Source organism: Eleutherodactylus coqui, chromosome 5, assembly GCF_035609145.1.
Source record: "Eleutherodactylus coqui strain aEleCoq1 chromosome 5, aEleCoq1.hap1, whole genome shotgun sequence".
Classification (NCBI taxonomy): domain Eukaryota; kingdom Metazoa; phylum Chordata; class Amphibia; order Anura; family Eleutherodactylidae; genus Eleutherodactylus; species Eleutherodactylus coqui.
The window spans coordinates 255597663-255620058 of NC_089841.1; the positions used below are offsets into that span (position 1 = coordinate 255597663).

The 22396-nt window shown below is 46.8% G+C and overlaps 1 pseudogene; it reads left to right on the top strand.

Annotated features, from left to right (window-relative positions):
- Positions 1-9: 9 nt before the first annotated feature.
- The window catches only part of LOC136628549 (SURP and G-patch domain-containing protein 2-like), a 28886-nt pseudogene continuing 6499 nt past the window's right edge, over positions 10-22396 (top strand).

The following is a 22396-nucleotide window of genomic DNA, read 5'->3' on the forward strand; positions in this document are numbered from 1 at the left end:
AAGATATGGTTTTTTTACTGTATTAAATACCTTTCCCTTAACAAATATGTCTCCTACTGAAGAGCGTGTTACGTCATCACGTCGGGAGACGTAGTACGTGCTCAGAGTGGGGCGGAAGAGGCTTTACGCAGCGGATTGGAGAGAGGGGCTAGAAGGTAAGGCTGGCTGACGGTTTGCCGGCGGCTGTGCGGTGATATAACCGCACAGGGGTGTTGTGCGGCGGCTGTCTCTATGTATGTATTAGGCCTTCTCCGCCTCCAGCCCTCAGTGGGTGGCGTAGGCTCGGTGCGCGGGGCCGCCTCCAGCCTTCAGTGGGTGGCGTAGGCTCGGTGCGCGGGGCCGCCTCCAGCCTTCAGTGGGTGGCGTAGGCTCGGTGCGCGGGGCCGCCTCCAGCCTTCAGTGGGTGGCGTAGGCTCGGTGCGCGGGGCCGCCTCCAGCCTTCAGTGGGTGGCGTAGGCTCGGTGCGCGGGGCCGCCTCCAGCCACTCGGGGCGGCGCAGAGGCGGCGGGCCTGCCTCCAGCCGCTCGGGGCGGCGCAGGCTCGGCGCGCCGGGCCGCCTCCAGCCCCCAGTGGGTGGCGTAGGCTCGGGGCGGGGCAGGCTCGGTGCGGCGGGCCGCCTCCAGCCCCCAGTGGGTGGCGTAGGCTCGGGGCGGTGGGCCGCCTCCAGCCCCCAGTGGGTGGCGTAGGCTTGGGGGGGGGGGGGGGGGGCGTAGGCTTGGGGGGGGGGGGGGGCGTAGGCTCGGCGGGCCGCCCCTAGTGGGGGGGGGGGGGCGTAGGCTCGGCGGGCCGCCCCTAGTGGGGGGGGGGGCGTAGGCTCGGCGGGCCGCCCCTAGTGGGGGGGGGGGCGTAGGCTCGGCGGGCCGCCCCTAGTGGGGGGGGGGGCGTAGGCTCGGCGGGCCGCCCCTAGTGGGGGGGGGGGCGTAGGCTCGGCGGGCCGCCCCTAGTGGGGGGGGGGGGGGCGTAGGCTCGGCGGGCCGCCCCTAGTGGGGGGGGGGGCGTAGGCTCGGCGGGCCGCCCCTAGTGGGGGGGGGGGGGCGTAGGCTCGGCGGGCCGCCCCTAGTGGGGGGGGGGGGGCGTAGGCTCGGCGGGCCGCCCCTAGTGGGGGGGGGGGGCGTAGGCTCGGCGGGCCGCCCCTAGTGGGGGGGGGGCGTAGGCTCGGCGGGCCGCCCCCAGTGGGTGGCGCAGGCTCGGCGCGGCGGGCCGCCTCCAGCCCCCAGTGGGTGGTGCAGGCTCGGCGGGCCGCCTCCAGCCCCCAGTGGGTGGCGCAGGCTCGGCGCGGCGGGCCGTCTCCAGCCCCCAGTGGGTGGCGTAGGCTCGGGGGGGGGCGCAGGCGCGGCGGGCCGCCTCCAGCCCCCAGTGGGTGGCGTAGGCTCGGGGGGGGCGCAGGCGCGGCGGGCCGCCTCCAGCCCCCAGTGGGTGGCGTAGGCTCGGGGGGGGGGGGCGTAGGCTCGGCGCGGCGGGCCGCATGCCTCCAGCCCCCAGTGGGTCGCGTAGGCTCGGGGGGGCGTAGGCTCGGCGCGGCGGGCCGCCTCCAGCCCCCAGTGGGTCGCGTAGGCTCGGGGCGGCGCAGGCTCGGCGCGGCGGGCCGCCTCCAGCCCCCAGTGGGTGGCGTAGGCTCGGGGCGGCGCAGGCTCGGGGCGGCGGGCCGCCTCCAGCCCCCAGTGGGTGGCGTAGGCTCGGGGCGGCGGGCCGCCTCCAGCCCCCAGTGGGTGGCGTAGGCTCGGGGCGGCGCAGATTTGGGGCGGCGGGGCGCAGACTCGGGGCGGCGGGCCGCCTCCAGCCCCCAGTGGGGGGCGTAGGCTCGAGGCGGCGCAGGCTTGGGGCGGGCGGGCCGCCTCCAGCCCCGTAGGGGCGGCGCAGGCTCTGTGCGGCAGGTAGTGTCCATCCTGTATTTAGTGCCTTGTCTTGGTCTTCTGTGATGGAACCTGCATTAATAATTACTCTTCTTCTGCAGACCTGGCAGTATGGCCGGCCGGAGGATGACGCGCAACGCCTTTGATGCGGTAGTACAACAGAGGATGAAGAGGTACCACATGAGCATGGACCAGGCCATCTCGGACACTCTGCGTGAGGTGAAAGGTGAGCGTCTTATAAACTTTGCTCACAAGTTCTGTCTATATTGCTATCAGACGGACTCACATGTGACACTCGCCCCTGTGAATGCGCCAGAGGTTTAAAAAAATAGTTTAGTGACTGTAAATATAGATTTTATTTTTTATTTCCTTGTAATTTTGCGCTGATCCGGTGTGAGTCTGGATCCCAGTATGTTTACATGGGACAGAAATGCTTGAGAATGTCCACAGCGTAAATTCTGCAGCTTTTCTGCATCCAAAATAGTCAATCTGCACCTTGGTGCAGACTTTGACTCCAAATCAGCTGCATACCTGCGATTGATTTCACAAGATACAACCCTACCCTCTGAAGTTTTCGTCTGTCAGCGCACTCCTTCGTCTGGTACTCGACTGCCTCTAGTGAGCGCTGTGCCGCTGGTCAGGTGATGCAGAAGTGCTATCACCTGACCAGCAGCGCTGTGCTCAGTACAGGTACCACATGAAGGAGTGCGCTGACAGCTGAAGGTTTTGGGGGTGATGGCTGTATCTAGTGTAACACCCTGGGCTTCCCCAACACTCAAAGCATTACTGCCGGTTACAAAGGGTGCTAATATATACCCGGGGGTATCGGACGTGTATCTGCATGGTGCACTACATGTGTCAATCGGCCTGGCACCCTTATCTATGTACAAGTGTAGTTACTAGCTGGCCACTTTCCACATTATAGGGTGATCATGTAAGCGATTGTTCTTCAATACTGGGTAGCTGTGACACGCTCCTCCATTCAGCAATTGGGCTGTATACATTTAAGGGAGGTGGTATTTTTGCATGCCCATCTATCTGCTATGATAAGTGACTTGGCCTTTTTTCTATGATTTATTTATTGCTAAATTTTCACTATTTCTGTGACTTTTTATTGCCTAAGCATAAACATTCTTATAGACCTTTCATGGTCAAGAAAAAGTGATAGTTTTTGCTTGGATTAATAATTGTTTTAGATAAACCCACTGGCACCACATGTGTCCCCTTGGACTAGCTACGTTACTTTTTACCATTTCATTTGCCGGTTCACTTCCTTCATTTGTTCTGCAGGTTCTTTTGATTCTTTACTGTATTTGTAAAGAAGAGTGTCAGTTGTTAATTTTTGTCCAAAAAATGTATCTGCTGTTTATTCATTCCACAGAGCTCTCCTTTAGGAGTGATGATACCCCTCTTGGCACATGTCATAGGTGTTACGACCGTGTGGGCAAACTAAGCATGAGGCCCACACGATCGTGACCAAAGAGGTCTGGGTACGCACACGGTTTTACATGGGATTCAGGCAACTGACCCTCTGCTACCAGAGGATGACCTGGCCCTACCTAAGCAGGGACATTGCCCCAATAAGGGCAGCCCAGCGGTCTTCGGATCTCAACCCTAGCTGATCCTAGGAGCCATGCACCAGAACAGGACGCATTCACATGCCACATGACAGGGACTTAACCACAAGACACACGGAGCCAGAATATACAGCAGCCACAATGCAAACACTAATAGCAGATGATAAGCTGAATATAAATGCGAGGTGTTAGTTCGTACATTGGCCAAGACACATCTACTAGAGGGCCCTAGGGGCCAACCTAGCGCAGACATAGCAAACAAACTTGGCAGACCAAACTGACACAAAGTAAACATACAAACTGACATGAACCGCAAGGCACAGATCACACAGCAAGCTGCAACAGAACACAGATAGCAGGTCACACAGCAAGCTGCAACAGACAAGGATTCGTGACTGCTTACCCTGAACACCAGACAGAGACTGACCAGGAGCTGGGTTTATATGTGAGCACAGATCCAGAAGATTGGCTACCAGAAAGTACCACAGCCAGCTCAGTCAATTAACCCTGTGAGGGCTGTGCTGCTTAGGCAGCTTATAACTACAGATCCCAGCAGCACACGTAACAATAGGCCTCTCACTAGCCAAGCCAGGATCCTACAGTACACTGATGAGGGGTAACACCCAAAACAGCTGTGTATGGTATTTTGATTTGGTTTTTAATTCTCAATCATTGTTCTAAAGATAAAGGGTCGGACATTGATTTGCAGGAATGTTGCCATCCAATAGATGGCGCTGCAGAGAGTGTGTTCCATCTTACTTATTTGCATATATTTCTTAGAGGAGTTTGCATGGCCTTCTAAGACTCCTCACTCACCTTCTAGGTACTGTCCTTAGGGAGAGACGGTACACCTCCTGACCTTCCTTCCACAATTAATGCCCCAAATCACATGTTGGTCATCTTTTGGTTTGTGAACGAGTTTAATCTTTTGATTCTTATTTCCAGTAGGTCCATCTGCACCAAGAAGACCAGTAAATGACATTGACCCTTACAGAGATAAACAAAGGTTTTCTGTCCGTGATCATCCTCACGGCTCTGTAGATAGAGACCGGGATATAGACTTAAGAAAAGACAATATTTCAAAACGGCCTTACCTTCATGAATTAGAAAGGGAGCCCTACAGTGGAAGAGTTTTGGATAGATTGGGTTCTGGTGACCTGGTCGCAAAGGAGAGGTTTTACCGAGAAGAACTAAATGCTCCAGATCGCCATTTCAGTAAACTTGCAAAAATAAGGCCATTAGATCATGAAGAATTCCTTTCTAGAGACTTGAACCTTGCTCGTAGAAATTGGGAGGTTGATCGCCCTCTTCGTCAACCAAAAGTTGCAGTAGGCCGATCAGATGTTTTTAGGGATTTACGTTCCCAGAGTGAGTTTGGTCCCATGAATGATGCTTACAACTCTCAAAGAACTATGGGACAAGTGCCCAAAAGACGCAGAGAGAAGAAATGCCCTCAGAGTTTTGGAAGCAGACCAGATGAACCCTACCCTACACAAGAGGATTTGGAAAGTAAACCTGGTGGTATAGATGGCGAAGACCCAGCATTGAAAACTGCTTGGGCAATTCTAAAATAGGCCAAATTTAATTCTATGGATGCTGAAGATCTGGAGCTCAAGGCTCGTGTCAAAGGGGGGACTGAAACTTGTAAAATGGCAGTGGAATGTTTCAAAGGACCAATGGCATTGAAGTACAGAGAGATGTGCTTTGCTTCTGTAAGATGTATTAAGGTACAAGGTGTCTGGTGGAAACGCAGAATTGACACTGAACTGTTGAATTTGTTGGTTGAAAGCAATACCTTGTGATTTCTTTGATGCAATCAAACCATTTGACATAGACATGATGAAGATCCAGCAGCGTTTGGTAAATTGTGTAAAACCTTTGCTATATGCCACTAATGAATTTGAGCTGAAACATTCTCTCCTCAGGGACCCTGAACATCTCTTTACTGCCCTGAAGAACACGGTGCTGATGTGCCAGAGGTCTATGGTAATCATAGGTCAGACGTTTGCACTGATTACCTCTGCCAGACAGCATAATGTTCTTAATGCGTTGGGCATCTCGGGTCTGGATTTTTCAGACTGTCCCAACGTAAAGAGCGGTTTTCTTTTTGGAAGCGAGTTCATTTCACGATTAAAAAGGTGGCTTGAAAACAAAGACAATAAAATGACTTTAAAACCCAAAGCCAGGTTAACGGCTGATACTAATGTTGCAAAGGAAGAAGAATTAAAGTCTAAGGTGGAGAGTCAAGGTTAGTTGCTTAATAACTTTGGACTAACTCTTTGCCGAACGCTTTTATACAAAATACACGGTACCTTAAAGGGGCCAACTATATTGCTTAATAAATAAGTGAATTAAACCACAAGTTAAAACCCAAAGGTTATGTGCCAGTAACGAGCCTCTGGTTGTACTTGCATGGGTTTAGCCTTTGTTCACACTTTCATTATGTTTGGTGCCTCCTTCGGCAGATGTGATAGAATAGCGCTGCATGCAGCGCTTTTCCTCCCATGAGAATGATGGAAACTTCAATGGGCTCCATCAGGTATCTATGGTGAGCATCGTACGGCTTGATCCGGTAAGGCGTTGGGGCTTCTGTTAATAAGTTGATGCTGGTGTGAACAGATCTTAACCCAACTCTTGGATCTGTGTGCACTACTGCGAGCTCATGGGTGCTGTGTGCTGCCCCATCAGGCACAGGCGGTGCATCTGCAGTAGGTTGACTGGTTCTCCCACAGAAGTGTTGGTTGCAAGTCATTTTGCACACGATTTTACAAGTTTTTCAAACTGCCTACTGTACCGACTAGCTATCTGCATCTCAAGTTCCAAAGTTTTCATGTTGCAACTTTGCCATTAGATATAGATCAACATTTTTATTAAAGAGGTTTTCAAAGTTATTAAATAATGAGGGCAGGAAATGATTAAAAAAAACCTAAACCCTACACCTCTCTGATGTGCTGTGGCTCCTGTCTTCACCTCCGGCTTCCATGTTCTGTATGACCAGTCACTGGCTTCAGAGATATACAGCTTGAGACGACCAAGGCCAGTGATTGACTGCAATGCTGTGCTTTGTAAACTAAGACCAGCAATGGTGCCGGACTGGCAGGGAATCAAAGGCGAGTATGGCTCAGTTAATTTTTCGTGCCCCTCCCCTTTTTTTTAATAACTTAAAAAAGAACACTTTCTATCCATAGTATCATGCAATATTTTACCGCCTTATTTGTTTAATGATTAGTAAAATTTTATATATAATTATCTAATGTCTCTCCTCTTTATGAAAAAAAAACAAAACCATTTTTCAGTTTTAAATATATTTTGAACTACATGAGGGTTGTGATCTTGTTGCAGTTCATTTGTGCTCTAATACATGTTTGTTCGGATACATACAGGGGGTGGACAAAAATATGGAAAGGCCGTACGAAATGCATGGGGTTTTAAAATCCAAATTTGTGTTTACTTCACCTCTTGCCCTGCTCTCTCCCATTTAGTCCAAGTTCCAGTGTGTAGGCATTGGCACATACTGAGGTGCTTTTTGTTTTTCTTAATTTCTGCAGCATGGGGACAAATTGAGCAGATTTCCCATCATACGTGCCCCCATGGTTAGACTGCACATAAACCTGTACATTGTCCAGGTCTGCAGTCATGTGTAGCTCCATTCCATCAGCCCTTGGTTAAAGCCGCACCAGGAGTTTCTTTAGAACCACTGAACTCTCAGTGATGACATTTGCGTGTCTGAGTGGAGCGATGATTGATGTCTTGTTGTCGGCTGATGAACTTAAAGCTGTTTTACTTTTACCTCTTTTATTAAAGAAAAGAAAGCCGCTGATCCCAAAGTTGTTGCTACTATCGATCGCCTTTTAGAAAATGCAAAAAAAGGAAATAAAGATGGAAGAGGAAAGTCGGAATTTTGGTAAGAACTTTTTTCAGATTTGTAGGTTCAATGGTATTTTTAAATTTTTTTCAAACCTCTCTTTATTGATTGATTTTGCATATTTTTTTCAAGAAAAATAATCACACTTGTCTTTTAGATGTGCAACTTCTATGGATATCAGATCACCTCTTTGCAGAGAAAATAATATAATATACACCTAGTTGTAGCATACTCATATTGCACATATTTATAGAACTACAAAATTCCAACAAAAAGAGGAAAATAAATAAAATCTTTTCTAATGAAACCGTTTTAACCCTGTTACCCAAACAAATGGAGCTCCATGTGTTTTCCTAAGTAAAGGTTAGATTAGATCCCTTTAGTCAATATTTAGATTGCCTTAACCCCTTTTATGGGGTAAGCGAAGTTGACTGGGGAAAACATGGGTTGGGGGGGGAAGAGATAATGATGATCAGCTTTCATATCTATTTGCCTCCGTCATGTCATGGTTTGTCATTTCCTTGCGATTTTCTTACTAATGTGTCAGTTCTGTTTGGGAACATTAGCGTCTCTCTTGCCCTGCCAGTCTTCCCAATGTTCCTTTCAATTCCTCTATTAGGTATCATTTCGTGTATTAGATGGATCAACTATAGTTGAAATCTCAGAATCTGAGAAATGCGATTCTAGAAAATGTTTCCGTGTTTAATGGTGTTTTGCCCCTTTTTTCTTGTCTATTCTCTCTAGCGTGATTACATGTATGAGTTGAGTTTCTACTTCAGTTACATCCGGCATTGTTTATTCTAAACAGTGCTTAAGTGTTGGGCGTTTGGTTGCCAAGAGAAACCCATGTAGGAAAGGTGGTAATGTCTGTTTGCCTGGCGTTTCCATTGTTTGTTGTGTTTCAGCGTGAAATGGCATGGATTGTATATCTATTGATATTTTTATTTTCCATTTATTCAAGATATGTTGTCCGAAACACGTTCACATATGTGCATACCTATATGCCATGTTCAAAATCGGTAGAGCTTGTTGCTTCAATGGCATTAATGTCAATAACACTTTTATAATAAATGCGCTTCTAACCACAGAGACCAAAACACTGTGCGGACCCCCTGGGAGGCATTTCTTCCTTGACATTTTCACAGACAGAAGTATCAGGATACGTTGCACCTCTAATAGCAGAAACCCTTTAACCCATCCCAACTACAACACAACCCCTTACAGAACACCGTGCCGGTGGCGATCAGCTGGTTGCCTCTGGTACCCTTAGCAAACAGCGGTTTTTGCCAGCCGCCGGTCCCAAGCCCGAATAAATAGGGAGGGTTGGAGAAAGCAATGGCAAACTACTCCACTATCTATGCGAAAATACTTTACAGGTCACAGCCAGACAAGGATAGAAACGCATGGAGAACGATGATCCATAGGCCGCCTGCAGACGGGCAGAAATTCCACGGCGGGATTTCCTGCGGAATTTCCGCCCCTGGAAGCTGCTATAGGATTGCGTTAACAAACGCAATCCTATGCAGACGGACGCGATTTGGCCGTGCAAAATCTCGCGCGGCAAACAAATCGCGGCATGCCCTATGCGAGCCCCGCACAGAAATGTCACTCACTGGCCGCCGGCCCCGCTCTGCGCATACGCCAGCAGCCGGCACATGAAAGAGCTGGGGCCGCGGGAGAGGTGAGTGCCCGCGCTGCTCTCTGCAGACGGTCGGGTCCCGCTGCGAGCATTCTCGCAGCCGGATCCGACCTGGCTGTCTGCAGGCGGCCATAGAGTGAAAGTCCGCCTCAATCGAGTGGATAATCACCATCAATCCACAATAAACTAGACCTTTTCCCTGCAGGTGCCACTGCAGAAGAAATGTAGGCTCAAACGAGGGCTATTCCAATGACTAGCCATCCTCTCATACAACTCAAAAGTCCAACTAATCGGGAGCCACTCTCCTGGCTCATTGAAGGGAACCATGCTCTATGACTTTCAAACGCCTTGATAGACAGGGAGTGTTCTTGCGACAACTCCTTTAAATACATTCAACAGGGGGTCTCTTTACTTTGGCTGCTGTGGTCACGTGGTTGTCTACATAGTAACATAGTAACATAGTATGTAAGGCCGAATGAAGACATTGTCCATCTAGTCCAGCCTGTCTATCCTACTGTGCTTTTTCTTCCACCCCTGAACGGGCAGCTGGGCAGACCCAATTAGTCAATGGGGTCCACCCGGCGCCGTTCAGCCGTGGGGATTCCTCTTTCTTGCTCCCCAAATGCAGGTGTAAACCACCCTTAGCAAATTGTTGGAGATCATGGACTTTGCCAATATGATCTGACACTTTAGAAGATCTTTTTATTTAAGAGGTTCACCTACCTATGTCATGCATTAACTGCTTCTGGGTCTTTTGTTTTTTTTTTATTTTATTTTTTGCAGGTTCTTGTTTGATGAGGGTAGCAATGAGTATAAATATTATCGGCAAAAGTTTGAAGAATTTCAGGAATCCAAAGCTCAGAAACGCACAGAGACAAAATGTAAGCGCTCTCCCGAAGAGTTGGCTTGTGAGTCGGTGAGGGCAATGCTGTATGCAAGGAAGGTGCAAAGCATAAAGAGGAGGCTCTACAGGAGCTCGGCCTTCTCAAGAAAAAGAAAGCAGGCCAAACGTAAGAGATGTGAGAAAGAGACATCTCCTTCTGTTGAGGGTGACGAGATGATCAAAGAAGAACAAGAACTTGACTCTATACCAACAGAAGAAACCACAACAGAAAACTCTGCTTGTGAAGCAGTTGACAAGTCAGTGAAAACTCCAGAGAAAGTCTCTGTGTTGGAAAGTACAGATGCTGAAGAACAGCGGCCAGAGAAAGAACCAATAGCGCCTCCACCGGACGGTTTGTAGCCAATTTCTCTATACTAGACTGGTGTTTGCTTCGCGAACATAAAATCTTTTGGAAATAGTTGTGAATGTTGTAAGAACTGATTAATTTAATTGGCAAGGACTTCAGGATAAACTACATTTTTAGTGTACCAACTTCCTTCTGAGTGTTACCTTTTCAAGTGTGCGCAAGTCTCTCTCTCGCTTCTATCTCTTCTCTCCCCTTAACCCCTTACTGACCAAGCCTGTTTGTGCCTTAATGACCAGGCCAAATTTTGCAAATCTGACATGTCACTTTAACATGGAAAAACACCAGAAAGGTTTTGCATATCCAAGCGATTCTGACATTATTTTTTCGCCACATGTTGTACTTCATTTAGGCGGAAAAAATAGACTGATAGAATTTGTGTTTATTTATTAAAAGCGCCAAAATTGGGAACATTTTGAAGAAAATCGTCATTTTTTTCACATATCCAACTGCAATATCTTAAATATGTGCAAACATAATATAGACATTTTTGCTAAGATTTATATTTCCACCCGTTTACTTTATTTTGGGCGCACATTGGAAAAACTTTTTTTTTTTTTTTTTAACCATTTAGGAGACGTACAAATTTAACATTACTTTTTAGCATTCTGAGGAACACTTTGTTTTCCTATACCAAGCCAAGATTGGAAAGGCTCATGAGTGTCAGAATAATAGATACCCCCACAAATGACCCCATTTTAAAAACGACACCACTTAGTGTATTCACTGAGGGGTGTCATGAGTATTTTGACCCCAGTTTTTTTTCAGGAATTAATTCAATTTAGAGGAGAAAAAGTAAAATTTCATATTTTTGCAAATCTGTCATTTTAAAGACATATTTTTTTCCTATAGTTTACATGAAAATGAGGATTTAAACCCCAAAATGGATACCCCTATTTCTCTCGTGTTCAGAAATATACCCATTGTGGCCCTAATGCTATATCTGAGTCCACAAAGGGGCCCAAAATGAAAGGAGTAGTCAGTGTCTTTCAAAACAGAAATTTTGCTTGAAGTCCTTTTAGGCCCCATAGCACACATGTAGAGTTCTTGAGCGCCCAAAACCATAGAAAACCCCCACAAATGACCCCATTTTAAAAACTAGACCCCTTAAGGAATTTATCTAGGGGTGTACTGCATATTTTGACCCCACAGTTTTTGAATGAATTCAAGCCAAGCAAAAGGAAAAAATTGTGATTTTTCGGCAATTCTGTCATTTTAAAAACAGCTTTTTTTGTACAGCACACATATGAATGAAGACTTGCACCCAAAAATGGATACCCCTGTTTGTCCCGTGCTCAGAGACATACTCATTGTGGCCCTAATCTTATGTCTGGATGCACAACGGAGCCCAAAATGAAAGGAGTAGTCAGTGGCTTTTAGAACATAAATTTTGCTTTTAGGCCCCATTGCACACTTGTAGAGTTCTTGAGCGCCCAAAACCATAGAGAACCCCCACAAATGACCCCGTTTTGAAAACTAGACTCCTTAACGAATTTATCTAGGGGTGTACTCTGCATTTTGACTCCACAGTTTTTGAATAAACTCAAGCAAAGCAAAAGGAAAAAATTAGGATTTTTGTTTTTTTGGCAATTGTCATTTTAAAAACAGCTTTTTTTGTACAGCGTACACATGAATGAAGACTTACACCCCAAAATAGATACCCCTGTTTGTACTGTTTTCAGAAACATACCCATTGTGGCCCTAATATTATGTCCGCATGCACAACGGGGCCCAAAATGAAAGGAGTAATCGGTAGCTTTCAGAACATAGATTTTGCTTGAAGTCCTGTTAGGCCCCATTGCCCACTTGTAGAGTTCTTGAGCGGCCAAAACCATAGAGAACCCCCACAAATGACCCCATTTTGAAAACTAGACCCCTTAACGAATTTATCTAGGCGTGTACTGTGTATTTTAACCCTACAATTTTTGAATAGATCTAAGCAAAGCAGTAGGAAAAAATTACGATTTTCATTTTTGGGGCTATTGCGTCAATTTAAAAACAGTTTTTTTTGTACAGCACACACATATGAAGACTTTCACCCCAAAATGGATACCCCTGTTTGTCCCGTGTTCAGAAACATACCCATTGTGGCCCTAATAGACTTACAGGACCCAATGCTAGGCCTACAATGAAAGGAATACCCGTTGGATTTCAGGGTACAACTGAATAAATTTCAGGCCCCATTGCCCACTTATAGAGCCATTGAGCGGCCAAAACTATAAAGAACCCCCACAAATGACCCCATTTTGAAAACTACACCCCTTAACAAATTCATCTAGGGGTGTACTGCGTATTTTGACCCCACAGTATTTGAATGAATCTAAGCAACAGTGTACATAGGAATGAAGACGTTCACCCCAGTATGGCTACCCCAGTTTGTCCCGTGTTCAGAAACATACCCATTGTGGCCCTCATCTACTTACAGGACGCATGGCAAGGCCTATAAAGGAGGGAACACCCGTTGGATTTCAGGGCACAACTGAATAAATCCCAGGCCCCATTGCTTAGGAATAAAAATTGACTCCCTAAAAATCCCTCCCCCCCCCCCCCCCCCCCCCACACACACACACTCCGCGCCCTTTTCGGCGTTCGCAAATCTTAGATAAAAGTAATAATGTGAACTGTGTAGTATTTCCGAAGACGGGTAATTACGGAGGCTGGTTGGGATGGGCACATGGGGCAATAAAACCGGGTATCCCCCCCCATCTCTCATGCTTTTTGGGGGTATTTCGTGACCTCAGTAGTGGGTATGGGGTGTAAAAAGTGGCGTTCCGTGAGAAGGCGCTCAACAAGCTGCTCCTGGAACTGCATGAAGGCGAGCGTTCCCGGGGCTTCTTGTAAATTGCGTATTACAGGTAGCGGTCTGAATAACGCCGTGCTCACACAGCCGTAGGCGGAATCCGCTTGCGGAGGCCCGCAGCGGATCTCATCTGTGAGCCCGGCTGTGACCCTGCGTACGGCCACGTAATGTACTGCGCATAACTGCCTACTCACACAGGCGGTCATGCGCAGTACACCTTTTTTGTTGTTTGCATTTCCCGCACCGTCGCTTAGCGATGACGCGGGTACCAGCAGCCTGTATACAAGGTAGTTGCGTATGGTCTGCGGGTATATCCGCGACCATGGAGCACAATGTGCTCTATGTTGTGGATATCCGCAGTAAAATAGAACCTGCTGCGTTCTCTTTTCTGCGACTGGATTACACAATTCCAACCCGCTAATATGAGTGGAATTGTGTAATCCAATGCGATTGATCTGCGTATTACCGCGGATCAGACGCATGCGGAATCCGTAATTCCTATCCAGTCATGTGAGACCGACCTATGTTAGAGCGCTACTTTTTTATTACGTGACCGGCGACCGCTCAACGAGGCCGCCAGTCACTGCTCCAGGCTCTCGCGACCGTTGGTCGCTGGGAGTAAGGAGATTTTAAGTTTCCTGGGCTCCCCAACTCCTGTGCATGTGTCCAGCATTTTGCCGGCAATCGCATGTGCAGAATTCGGGAAGGTTCACGGAGGAGGATCGCGTCGGGGTGCAAATGCGCAGGCCTCCGGTAAAAAGTTTCATCTCCTCTCACCGATCGCATCGGTGAGGGGAGATGAAACTTCAAATTTTTTTTTTTTACCTTTACGTGATCACCATTATTGGATAATGGCGAACACGTGACCAGGAACCGCTCACCGCGGCCCTCCGTGAAATCTCCAGGCTCTCAGCTACGTTTTGTAGCCAGGAGCAGGGAGAATTTAAATTATCCTGGCAATCCACAGCTTTTGCGCATGCGTCCGCCATTTTGGCGACGGGCACGTGCGCAGAAGCTGGGGTAAGGTCCGCGGATAAATCCGGGGGCCTTATGTACGTACTTTCATCCTCCCTCACGGATATGATCTGTGAAGGGAGATGAAACGTACGCTTTTTAAACTTTTTAAAACTTTTTTTTTAACTTTACATGATCACTGTCATCCATTGGATAACAGTGATCATGTCCCCGGTATAATCTCTCTGCTCTTGGCTACACATGGCAGCCAGGAGCAGAGGGATTTTGAATTTCCCCAGGGCTCGAGCCCCTCTGTGCACGCGCCCAATGTCAATCATCGGGCGCGATGCGCAGAGGGGGACTTCGGGTCCCGGAACACCGGGGACATCGGCGGACCTGAGGTGAGTATTTTCACCTCCCCTCATGGATCCAATCCATGAGGGGAGGTGAAACTTTACTTTTTTTAAAACTTTTTTGCACTTTTCCGCGATCGCCGTTATCCATTGGACATCTCCTGCCTCCCGGCTACCTACAGGAGCCAGGAGATTTTAAATCTCCCGCGCTGCTGGGCCTTCTGCGCATGCGGCTGACGTAATGCCGCCTGGCGCGCATGCGCAGAAGACCGGCTTCGGGGCCCGGAACGGCAGGAGAGCGGGGAGCAGTGTGGCGGACCTCGGTGAGTATTTTCAGCTGCCCTGATGGATCCGATCCATCAGGACAGCTGAATCTTTAACTTTTTTTGTACTTTTATTTACTTTTTTGCGATAGCCGCTATCCATTGGATAGCGCCGATCACAATGCCGGGGGGGGAGGGGTCCCCGCAGCCCGGGATGACAGCTCCATGCTGTCGGCTACCTGCGGGCACCGACAGCATGGAGCTGTCACGTCCACAGCCCGAGGGGCTTTATTCTCTGCAGGACACATGTATTTACGTCCTCAGAGAATAAAGCCCACTTCGGGAGGACGTAAAAAAACAATGGGTTGTTAAGGGGTTAATGGCGCTGCTGGCTGAAGCACGCTATACTTGACGTAGGAACTTTAAAGTGGCCCAACGGGTCACTCAATGTAACCCAACTCAAATTTTAGGATTTTATGGCGATGTTAAGGATCTAACTAATCGAATTACACCAAAACGTCGTCTTAAGGTGAGGCAAAGTGGTCAAACTGTGGTGCAAGAAAAAGCCTGTAGGCTTTTTTCAATATTGGATTTGCTTTCCTGCTTTTGAGAGGTTCCTTTGTTGGTGAACTATTTAGAGTTAACCAATGGCTTTTTTTTTTTTTTTACACATGCCGACCGTTGGGTAAACAACTGCACGAGCGCTGACGTCTCCGCTAAGGTTATCGGCACTCATACCGAGCGTTTAGACTGACAGACTTCACCGCTGGATCAGCTTCTATATGAAATGCTGAGCGGGGTGCGGTTACACAGGACGACAAGCCCACGTTCCAGCGATGGCTTTTAAGTTGACTGAAAAGTCAGCTTATAAACCTGTAAACACTGCATGATTATCGCTCAAATTCATTCAAATTTTTGAGCGGTAATCTTGCTGTGTAAATGGCCAATTGGCTTGCTGCTGAAAAGTCTACAACTTGCATCCTTCATCGTAGTGATGGCTTTATTCACCCGGCCTCCGTCAACTTGCTGTTGAATGCAGCTTAAAATTTGGCTAGTTGTATACACGCGGGATATGATGTAGTTTGTGGCATATTTACTTTATTTGGGGTTCGTGTACAGCAGGCAAAGGCAGCTAATTATCTTAGGCCAGATTAACACGAGCCATGTGCGTATTGGTGGAATGAACAATGAACATTGGCGTATTTTACTGTACTTTCATCGCTAGCAAAGCAACTGCATTTATACGCAGCAAAAAAAATTCACTGCCTGCAATGGCTAATTACTTTGAGTTTCAGATGTGTTCATTTTCCTGAGCAAATACGCTGTGTTTCGCACATATAGCGTTTTGCGTGCGCATTTGTGCCTCCTAATTAACTTTTATGGGGACTTTTGGTGCAGGAAAGTAGTGCATGCTGTGCGACCGAATTGGAAAATATGTCCATGTGAATGAACCCATTGAGTTCAATAGGTTCTATTCACTCTGTATCACGCACACAAATGTTTGCATGCACAGGTACGCCCATGTGACTCTGGGCTTAGACTTGCTCCTTCCTCCATGTCAAACTTCACCAGTCTTACAATGCTCATAAAGGACTCCAATCTGACTTTTAATTTCTTCAACGTTCCGTAACCAATCGCCCGGTAATCATGAGCAGTTAACATGTATTTTGCATCTATCTCAATGACGTTCAGTGATATAACCTTATCTTTTTGGGGTTTGATTTTTCATAGTTGATGAAAAGACAGTGGATACTGCTATCAAGTTGGCTCAGTTTGTAGCTCAGATGGGACCAGAAATAGAGCAATTCAGCATGGAGAACAGTGTAAACAACCCAGAGTTTTGGTAAGGAGGGGACACTTTAAAAACACTTAGTGACCTGTCTAAGGCTGGGCTCACATGACCAACTCGGACACAGTCCAGTGACACTGCGCACATCGTTAACCTGTATTGCGTATGGCCCCGTAGATTCGCAGCTCGATTGGCCTCCATTCACATCAATGGAGGCCGTCCATGCAGATTCTGTAGCAATATAGAGCGTACTGCAATTTTCACTTTCCACTTGCGGAATATGTAATTTATATCTGTGTGAACGCGATCGTGTAATCCGCAATACAAATCCAACTGTGTGAGCCTGGCTTAAATGTTGTGTAATTAGCTGGTTTACCTACAAGCTAGGTGAATGTGGAGTGAAAGTAGAAGTATAAAGCGCTTACTGTCTCTTCCCAACTCTAAAGGTTTCTATGTGAGAAAGACAGTTCTGCATACAAGTTCTATAAGAGTAAAGTGGAGGAGTTCAAGCAAGGTGAAGAGGAGGAGGCAACAACTGATGAGGACATCGGGTTAGAGGACTGTGATCTGGAAAACATAAGGACCGGAGATGAACCACAGAATGACTCTGATGGGGAAATGAATGCAGAATGTGAAGCTGCTGAGGCTCCATCCGCAGCGACTACTGTAGTAGCTGCATTTAGTGAAATGCCAACTCCAGCTCGACCGCCTATAGCTCGAAAAAGAGTAGCTAATCTGAAGGTTGGCATGCTTCCAGCCAAAAGGATGTGTCTTGTGGAAGAGCCTAAAAGTAAGCAGAGCTGTTCATATTCCTTTTTTTTTCCCGTTCCTTTAAATCCCCCCCCCCCCCCCCCCCATCACAGGATAGGTTTGTATGGTACGTCATGAGGTCATAATAGTCATTACATCAGCTGCATGTCTTGGTTCCAAGGTAAAGATTAAATCTAATCGTTATGTAAAGCTTGCATTTTAATCCATTCCATCTAAATATTTCGGCAGAATGCGTATGTGTTTCTGCAAATCCTTTCAGATGTATGGGACTGGTGTGAAGTTTGAGTCACTGAAGCCATTCAGTCTTGTCTTCTATATTCGTTTTAATGCAGGCTAAAAAGATGGGTGACAAAAAGTTAAAACTTCTTGCATGCTGGAGGATTGAACCCAAGAATATGGCAATTTTCTATCTTTTTTGTTTATATAAAAAAAAGTTAAGTTTTTTTTCAATGTATTGTACACCATTTAGTCAAACCAGCTGCCTACTCTTCTGTAGGCCCCCCCTCATGCCAACAAAACAACTTCTGAGTTATTGAGGCTTGGATTCCAGAAGACCTCCCAAGGTGTGTCTGGCCCTAAGACAACAGCAGCTGGTCCTTTTTAAGCATCCCTGTACATTCAAATGACTTGATTAAGCCACCATGCATGTACATGAAGGACAACACTAACTTTGCTAAAATACATAGGATACATATATGTCATGTAATCAGTTTGGTCCTCTCAGGCTCCTTCTATAGATCCGTTTTGCTGAGCTAGTGGGTGGAGACTAGCTGCTATTATGTTTCCCATAAACTACACACGGGCGATTTTGCTAATCTATTTCTCATATATAAAGAGAAGTAACAGCAGCATGGCAAACATTATAGAGGAGTGCTCAACATTGTAACTGTGAGACAGTAAAGCGTTTACTGTTAGCTGCTGCAGCATCTGTGTGTGTCTGCTTCTCATTTCACTTCTACCTCTCCATAGACTTCTATAGGCAGCATGTAATCTGGCCTGTCAGTAAGCTATTAGTCTGGCTTGTTTACTAAGATGTATTTTAGCAGTTTTTCAGAGCAAGCAGTCTAGGGGTACAAATTTCTCTTATCAGATATATTAGTTTTGTACTTGCTTATAGAATTGATTTCTGCAATTTTGCTTCAAAAGTTCTGTAGCTGTGTTGGAGATCTGGAGAATTCTGTGGCCAAGTTAGCAGCCTGATCTTTGGCATGGTCTACAAACCACTCCTGAACAAGTTTTGCAGTGTGAAAGGGCGCCTTGTACTGCTGAAAGAGGCCACTTCCATTAGGGAATACCGCTGCCATGAAGGGGGGTCTACTTGGTCAATATTTAGGTAGGTGGTATGTGTCAAAGTAACATCCACATGAATGTCGGGACACAACGTTTCCCAGCAGAACATTGCCCAGAGCATCACTCTGGCTTACCTTCTTCCCATAGTGCATCCTGGTGCCATGTATCCCTAGGTAAGCGAAGCCATCCACATGATGTAAAAGCAAGCCTGATTCCTCAGACTAGGCCACCTTCATCTGCTCCATTATCTAGTTCTTTAGTTTCATGCTGAATGTAGGCACTTTCAGCAGTGGCCAGTAGTTTGCACGGCACTCTGAACATACAGTGCATCACGTAAACCGGTCAGACACCTTTCCCTTGATTTGTGATACAGTAGCTCTTCAGTGGATTTGACCAGACTATCTAGCCTCTGCTCCTCATGTGCCTTGGGTGCCTATGATGCTGTTGCAGGTTCCCCAGTTGTCCTTCCTCGGACCACTAGGAGCACCCCACAGGACCTGTCATTTTAGACACTCTGTAATGCAGGGGTATAACAGTCACATTTTAGTCCTTGTCAGAGTTGCTCAGGTCACATTTGCTGATTTTAGTTCTTTTTTCTTCTGTTTTTGACACATCGATAAGTACTAACTACTCGCTTGCTGCCTAATATATCCCAACATTGTCATTAGATATCAATGTTCTTCACTTCACCTTTTTGTGGGTTTTAATGCTATGCCTGAATGATGTATTTCTCCAGTATGTCTAACAGATAGTTTTCAGGCCAGATTATGAGGAAGTATGGAGGTCTTATAAGCTTCTCCTAGTATTTGGGGGAAAAATGCTTAGAATAATGCAGACATTCAGAGTTTTCTGTCTTCATGGTCTTGCAGTCCATTGGTTTGTATACAACTAGAGCAACATCTAAATGAAGGCCCAAGGCCTCATGTCCACAGGCACGCACGGTATCCAAGTGTGGAATCCTGCACGTGCCCTCAACCATGAGGCCTTAAAGACATTTTCTTACCTGTCCGAAGCTGGTGCAAGTCTTCTCCGTCCATGGCTGGATCTTCTTTTTTCCGCACTGTGGATGCTCTTGGCGCGGCGTTCCACCTGCATGTGCAGAAATTTTATTTTTTATTTTTTTTATTTTTACCTCCTGCTTTTCCACGGATCTGCTGCATGTCCACAGTGTTGGCTGCAGGTGTCCCAGGATTGGACGGCTTCCATTGAAGTCAGTGGAAGCCGCCTGTGTGGAAATCGGCAGAAAATGGAGCATGCTTGGATTTTCTCCTGTGCATGTGATCTGCACGTCGTGAGAAAAAAATCATATCTGCATGCTTTTAATTGGTTAGCTGATGCTAATGCATTCCTATGGGCGGCTTGATTTGTGGATCTCCCACACGGGTGCTGCAAGTCAAATCCGCCCATGGACATTGGGCATAAATCGTTTCCTCCTGTCTATGTGGATTTCCGCTGTGTATTACAGGTTCTTCTCTCACTGCCAAAGTAGCGTGCGCTGCCATTCACGTACTTTGTGCGAATTAAATTGTAATGCATAAAGAGTTTGGCTGCTCTCACACACGTGCTTTTTATCATAATTGCCGCAGCGTTTTGAGCGTCACGGTAATCGCGGTGTAACGCTTCCACTGATTTCAATCGGGCCGCCCAGACCTGCGCTTGAGTGCGGCGTTTTCTAACACCGCAATTTTGGAGCGCTGCCTGATCTATTTTGCCACAGTTTTGCGCTTTGTAACACACCATCAGAAAAGTGTAGTAAAAGTCGCCGCGTTTTGCCAACTGTGTGTGAGTGGCCTAACAAATTTTTTTCTTTTTTTTAATAAATCAAGGAGAAAACAAGAAATGTGCAATTTATTTTATCACCGAAACATGCCATTTTCTCCATGTATCAGTCACTTTTCCTTCACCACCCTGCACTGTTTATTCACTCTGAATGTACTGATCCATACACGAGAGATCACATGACCTTTTCAGCCCATAGAAGTCTAAGGAGAGAGAGATGGAGTTGTAGGAGAGGCAACGGCACACACAGATGTGACTGCAGCATCTAGTAAGTGTTTTACTGTAGATTCATAGCTGCAGTGCTCCGTACTGCTGTATAATGTCCTTCATGCTGATTCTGCTTCTGAGAGTGTGCTACAAAGAATTAGGGGAGCAGGGTGTGTGTGTGTCAGTGTGTGTGTGTCAGTGTGTCATAATGGCTACTCTCCACCCACCAGCTCAGGAAAAACTACAAATTTAGATATTGATTCTACAGAACAGGAAAATTAACCCCAAAAATTGATTTGTTTTGCTTCATTTTTCTTTTCTTCAAGTTCATGATCCAGTACCTATTGCTTATGAACGCCCAGTGGGACGTAAATTCGTTAAAAAAAAGGTAAACCTTACAAAGCACAATCTATCTTGTGACTGTAGGATGTTTTAACCCCTTAACGCACTAGGATGTACATTTTCGTCATGGAGGTTCAGGGTTGAATGGAGGGTGATCGGGGGTCATTCCTGCTCTATACAATGCAGGTATTGGCTGTTGCTTACAGCCATCACCTGCCCGCAACAGCGCCCATTTAGCTCTGCGGTTGACTGCAGCTGTTAACCATTTAAATTCTCACAGCGGTATGTAAATGCACTGATGTACCAGGGTCCCAAATGGCCACTCATGATGAGATCGCTAGGTGCCATTTGGTTGCTAAGGTTGTCGTGGCAAAGTGCCTATCAAACCACGCCTGCGAGGCTTGGTAGATTGCCTGTCAGATTGCAGTATAAGGCCTCCTTCCCACGAGCGTGACGGGCTCCGCCGCGTAATATTACGCTGTGAAGCCCGTCACGGCGCCCCCCAGAGCCCCTATACTTACCTGCGGGAGATAGCGTGAAATCGCTTCCCCACCCACCGCCGCCGCGTCACCGCCCGTCACCGCCCACCGCCGCCGCGTCACCGAGCGTGTCACGTGACGCGGCCGGCCGCGTCATATGACGCGCGGCGGTGGGCGGGAAAGCGTTTTTTTCACGCTATTTCCCGCTGGTTACAGCGGGAGATAGCGTGAACGGACGGCTTCCATTGACTGCAATGGAAGCCGTCAGTGCGTACAGCCCGTCCTCACCCGCAGAAAATAGAGCATGCTGCGGGTGAGGACGGGAGAAATCGCGGTGCGTAATTCCGCGGTGGAATTACGCATCGTGAGCATTGTGCTATTAGGTTCAATAGAACCTAATAGCTGCGGGCAACGCAGCGGATTTTCGCCGCGAATTACGCGGCGGAAATCCGTTCGTGGGAAGGAGGCCTAATGTTATACTACTGTATTGCATTACACTGCAGGAGTGCTCAAACCACCACAAGTTCATATTCCCTGTGGGGACTAAAAAAAATACAAAATCAGTTTTCAAAAGTTACAAGATAACAAGTTTCAAAAATTATATATTTTTTATAAAAAATACAGGAAAAAGATATTTGGTATCGCTGCATCCTTAAAAGTCTGATCTAACAAAATAACGCGTCTGAATTTCACTTTTTTGGTCACTGCGTCTTCAAGAAAAAAATGTAATAAAAAGCCATATCTACTCCAAAATGGTTCCAATAGTAAGTACGAGACTTCCCGCCAAAAAATAAGCCCTCGCACAACTATGTAGACGCAATAATAACAAAAGTTATGGCTGTCAAAAAATGTCAGCAGACATTCTTTTCGCCCAGAGCTATTTTATAGTTTAAAAGTAGAACAGAAAAAAAGTACTTTATGGGTCAGTACGATTACCATGATACCAAAATTTAAGTTGTATTTTTTGCTACAGTGTGCACACTGTAGAAACAAGTTTACCCCCCACTAAAGATGGTGGAGATTCGTGGTTTTTTTTTTTTCATTTTTGCTCAGCTTACAATTATTTTTTTATTTTACATTTTCAGTACATTACATAGTACCATTTGAAAAATACAACTTGTCCCGCAAAAACCATGCCCTCAGACAGGTACGTTTATGGATAAAATAAGAGTTACTTTTTTTTACTGT